The following is a 6,078-nucleotide window of genomic DNA, read 5'->3' on the forward strand; positions in this document are numbered from 1 at the left end:
AGGAAATCACCAAATCAATACTATGTACAATAGCCCCCAAGAAGATAAAATACTTAGGAATATATCTAACCAGAGATGTAAAAGTCCTATACAATGAAAACTACAAGACACTACTGCAAGAAACCAAAAAAGACCTGCATAAGTACAAAATCATACCTTGCTCATAGATAGGAAGACTCAACATTGTGAAAATGTCAATTCTACCAAAATGATGTACAGATACAATCCAATCCCGATCCAAATTCCAATGGCATTTTTTAATGAGATGGAGAAACAAATCACCAATTTCGTATGGAAAAGGAAGAGGCTCCGGATAAATAAAGCATTACTCAAGAAGAAGTACAAAGTGGGAGGCCTCACATTACCTGATTTTAGAACCTATTATACTGCCACAGTAGTCAAAACAGCCTGGTACTGGTACAAAAACAGATACATAGACGAATGGAACAGAATTGAGAATCCAGAGGTAAGTTCATCCACCTATGAGCAGCTGATATTTGAAAAAGGCCCAAAGTCCATTAAATGGGGAAAAAGACAGTCTCTTTAACAAATGTTGCCGGCATAACAGGATATCCATCTGCAAAAAAATGAAACAAGACCCATATCTCACACCATGTACAAAAACGAACTCAAAATGGATCAAAGACCTAAATATAAAATCTAAAATGATAAAGACCATTGAAAAAAAGTAGGGACAACTCTAGGAGCCCTAACACATGGCATAAACAGAACACAAAACATAACTAATAATGCACAAACACCAGAAGACAAACTAGATAACTGAGAGCTCCTAAAATTCAACCACTTATGCTCATCAAAAGACTTCACCAAAAGAGTAAAAAGACAACCTACAGATTGGGAAAAAATTTTTGGCTACGACATATCCTGTCAGGGTCTAACCTCTAAAGTCTAGAAGATACTGCAACATCTCAACAACAAAAAGACAAATAACCCAATTAAAAAATGGGCAAAGGATATGAACAGGCAGTTCACCAAAGAAGACATTCAGTCAGCTAACAGATACTTGAGGGAATGTTCACAATCATTAGCCATTAGAGAAATGCAAATCAAAACTACAATGAAACACCATTTCACCCCAACAAGGCTAGCACTAATCCAAAAAATACAAAATAATAAATGTTGGAGAGGTGGTGGAGAGACTGGAACACTTATGCACTGCTGGTGGGAATGTAAAACAGTGCAGTCACATTGCAAATCAATTTGGCCCTTCCTTAAAAAGCTAGAAACAGAAGTACCATAAGATCCAGCAATCCCACTGCTTGGAATAATATAGAATAGAGAAATAAGAACCATTACACAAGTAGATATATGCACACCCTGTTTATTGCAGCACTGTTCACAATAGCAAAAAAGATGGAAACACCCTAGGTGCCCATCAACAGACGAATGGGTAAACGAATTATAGTACATACACACAATGGAATACTACACAACAATAAAGAACAACGACGAAGCCGTGAAACATCTCACAACATGGATGAATCTGGAGAACATTATGCTGAGTGAAATTAGTCAGTGGCAAAAGGACAAATATTGTATGAGACCACTATTGTAAGTACTCAAGGAAAGGTTTAAACATAGAAGAAAACATTCTTTGATAGTTATGAGGGTGGGGAGGGAAGGAGAGGGGAATTCACTAACTAGATGGTAGACAAGAATTATCTTACGTGAAGGGAAGGACAGCACACACTACAAGGGAAGTCAGCACAACTGGACTAAACCAAAGCTAAGAAGTTTCCTGAATACAATCAAACACTTTGAGGGACAGAGTAGCAGGGGTAGGGATCTGGGGACCATGCTTTCAGGGGACAGCTAGGTCAATTGGCATAACAAAGCTTATTAAGAAAATGTTCTGCATCCTACTTTGGTGAGTGGCGTCTGGGGTCTTAAAAGCTTGCAAGCCGCCATCTAAGATGCATCCCAACCACCTGGAGTGAAGGAGAATGAAGAACACCAAAGACACAAGGAAAGTAGTAGCCCAAGAGACAGAAAGGGCCACATAAACCACAGACTTCATCAGCCTATGACCAGAAGAACTAGATGGTGCTGGGCTACCACCAGTGACTGCCCTGACAGGGAACACAACAGAGAGTCCCTGATGGAGCAGGAGAAAGGTGGGGTGCAGAACTCAAATTCCATAAGAAGACCAGACTTAACAGTCTAACTGAGACTGGAGGAACCCCAGAAAGCATGGCCCCTGGATTCTCTATCAGCCCATAACTAAAACAGTTTCTGAGGCCAACTCTTCAGACACGGATTGGACTCGACTGTGGGACATAAAGCAATACTCGTGAGGAGTGTCCCTCTTAGCTCAAGTAGATACAAGTGACTAAACGTTAGTTTCTGTCCGGAAGTGAAATGGGAAGACAGAGAGGGTTAGCAGCTGGTTGAATGAACAGGGAATCAGGGGTGGAAAGGAGTGTGCTGTCACAATATGGGGAGAGCAATTAGAGTCACATAACAATGTATGTATAAATTTTTGTATGGGGAAAAAAAAGAATTACCTTAGGTGAAGTGAAGGACAACACATGATACAGGGGAAGTCAGCACAAATGGACTAAATCAAAAGCTAAGAAGTTTCCTTAACACAACCAAACACTTTGAGGGATGGAGTAGCAGGGGCTGGGGACTGAGGACCATGGTTTCTGGGGACATCTAGGTCAACTGGCATAACAAAGTTTACTAAGACAATGTTCTACATCCCATTTTGGTGAGTGTCATCTGGGTCTTAAAAGCTTGTGAGCGGCCATCTAAGATGCATCAATTTGTCCCAACCAACTTAGAGCAAAGCAGAATTAAGAATACCAAAGACACAAGGAAAATATTAGCCCAAGAGACAAAAGACCACATAAACCAGAGACTCCATCAGCCTGAGACCAGAAGAACTAGATGGTGCCTGGCTACCACCAATGACCACCCTAACAGGGAACACAACAGAGAGTCCCTGATGGAGCAGGAGGAAAGTGTGTAGGAGAACTCAAATTCACTTAAAAATACCAAATTTAATGGTTTGAATGAGACTAGAGGAACCCCCGAAGCCATGGCCCCAGGATGCTCTGCTAACCCAGAACTAAAACCATTCCCACTTCCGGGCAACATGGCGCTATAGTCAGAAGCACTACGCCATCCCTCCAAAGCAAAGATTCAGAAAAACTAAGTCAAACAGAGTCACACATCAGTCCTAAAACCCTAAACATCAAATGAAGAGATAAAGAACTCAGCCAAGCAGTGAATGGAATAAGAAGCTGACTGAGAACAGAGAGCGAGGAGAGATACATGCAGCGGTCCCCTATCAGCTACCACAGCATGGATCCACCATCTAGGACTCCTACCGGAGATCAGTGAACAGGGGGTATGAGAAAGGAGATTCACGGAGCTTCCAGCAGGAGACTGAACAACCAGTAACCAGCAATATAGGTTTTCCCACTCCCCATCCTTCTTCACCCCCACTCAGCCCCCTTTTCTTCCTGTAGCCACAGTATCTTGGCCATAAAACACAAGCTTCACCCCGGTGTCACTTGGATTCCACCCGCCTGCAGTGGGCAGCTCCCTGAGTGCCATTTGTTGGCTACTGGTGTTCTTTTTTTCCACTTCTTTCAATTTCTTCCCTACCTCTCACCAGTTCCCCCTCATTTCTCTCAAATACCTGGCTCTGTGTGCCATCTTTCCTTCTTCCTGAAAGGCTGCAAAACACCGCTCGACTGTGAAACTGCTTCCTGGCCCGTGCCGCCATGCTGGTGGGACCCCCCAGGGCTTTTTTGTTTGTTTGTTTCTTTGTTTGCTCTGATTTGTTCTCTTTTGATTTGTTTGTTTCTTTTCTTGGCTTGGGAGCCCCTTCTAGCGGGGCAGTACCACACGGCTTGGAAGCTAATCCCTTACTCTGTTCAGACACATAGGGACATAACTGGGGGCATTTCTTTTTTCTTGTTTGTCTTTCTTTTTTTTTTTTGGTTTTCTTTTTTTTGTTTTTGTTTTGTTTCTTTATTTTGTTTTCTCCTCTCTTGTTTCCTTTTTGTCTTTCTTCACTTCCAGTTTCTCGATTTATTCTTTTTTTTTTACCCTTTTTCTTTTTTTTCAGTTTTGTTTTTCCCCATTTCTCAGTCGCTCATCTCTCCACTCCAATAGCAAGCTCTCTTAGCACTCTTTTTTGTCTGTGTGTCTGTTTTTGGCTCCTGTTCTTCTCTCCTCTCTCTCATCTCTCCCATACGCATCTTAGCTCCACACATCACAATCAACCCCCCTTCCTGCCTACCTGGACCGTGCACTGCACATCACACTCTCAAGCAGCACAGGCACAGTCTACTGTAACCTGCCTTGCACTGATTCCTGGTCCGCACTGTCAGCCCTAGTACATGCCACAAACAACCCATCCCAGCAACACCCCTTCAGCTGGACCTGCCCGGCTGTATCATACCTGAGTGACTGACCCTGCCCATTGGAGAAAGAGGTGAAAAGTATCGTGCCCACAGACGAGCAAACAACAAAGAACACACAGCCAACCTGCTCAGACATAACCAAGTAAAACAAAAAGCAGGATGAAACAAACAAATCTACAATCAATAGATGAGGAAAATAACTACTGAATGACCCAAAGACAGTAGACAATATCAAAACATATACAAAACAGGACAGGATGATTCCACTAGGCAGCCAAAATAAAACACCAGATGACTTTACAGTAGAAGAAAAGGCACTAGAACTAACAAAAATGAGGAAACAATAGACAAATTTATGGAAAATGCAGACAAAATCATGGAAAATACAGACAAAAAAAGGAAGAATTCGAGAAAATAATAAAGGAACAAAATGCTAAAATAAATTCACTACTAGAAATCATACAAAAACAACAATTAGAAATCCAAAGATAAACAACAAGATTTCAGAAATGGACAGTGTCACAGAAGGGCTGTGGAGCAGGTTTGAAATGATGGAAGATAGGATCAGCAAAATTGAAGACAAATACTTGGATAGAACTCTGAGGAAAAATCAGAAAAAAGAACAAAAATAAAATGAAGAAACCCTGAGAATTATGTGGGATACAATCAAAAGCAAAAATCTACCAGTGATCGGCGTTCCAGAACAGGGGAAGAAAACAGAAAACATGAGAGGATTACTGAAGAATTGCAGACATAAAACTTCCCTAATGTCATGAAAGATGAAAAGCTGAACATCCAAGAAGCTCAGTGAACCCCATATAGGATAGACCCAAAAGAAAATCACCAAGGTATACCTTGATCATACTTGCTAAAACCAAAGACAAACAAAGAATCCTGAGAGCAGCTCAAGAAAAACAAAAAGTCACATACAGAGGAGAAACAATAGGACTAAGCTTGGATTATTTGGCAGAAAACATGCAGGCAAGAAGGAAATCGGATGACACATATAAAATCTTAAAAGAAAAAAATTGCCAGCCAAGAATAATATATCCTGCAAAACTCTCATTGAAATACGATGGTGAAATTAGGTCATTTCCAGATAAACAGAAATGAAGGGACTATATAAAAACCAAACCAAACTTACAAGGCTTATTAAAGGGAGTGCTTCAATCTGAGAACAAACAACATCACACCACAGGCTGAATATAGGACAAAGGATTGTACTAGCGAGATACCAATCTAGGAAATGAACTCTTAAGGACTACCCAAAACCAAAAGAATTACAACAGGGAACCAGAGAGGTTAATCTGTAAATGACAACAGCATCAAAACAGTAAAAGAGGGAAGACAAGGGTAAATTTCAAGGTAACCACAAAGAAAGGTAACAAACCTACACATCAAAATAAAGAAGAAAAAGTCTCAGTAAAAACAAAACCTACAAAAACGAAAGAAATGAAAAAAAAACCCACAAACAAAAGGAACGCAGCATAGATGAGTAACAGAAACAAAGAAAATGTCAGCACCAAAAAAAAAAGCATGACAAAATGACAGCAATAAACTCACACCTATTAATAATTACACTGAATATAAATGGCCTAAATGCACCCATAAAGAGAAGGAAAGTGACAGAATGGATTAAAAAAAAAGAGGATCCATCCATATGCTGTCTACAAGAGACACA

The sequence above is a fragment of the Trichechus manatus genome, unplaced genomic scaffold (genome assembly GCF_000243295.1).
Source record: "Trichechus manatus latirostris isolate Lorelei unplaced genomic scaffold, TriManLat1.0 scaffold00196, whole genome shotgun sequence".
Classification (NCBI taxonomy): domain Eukaryota; kingdom Metazoa; phylum Chordata; class Mammalia; order Sirenia; family Trichechidae; genus Trichechus; species Trichechus manatus.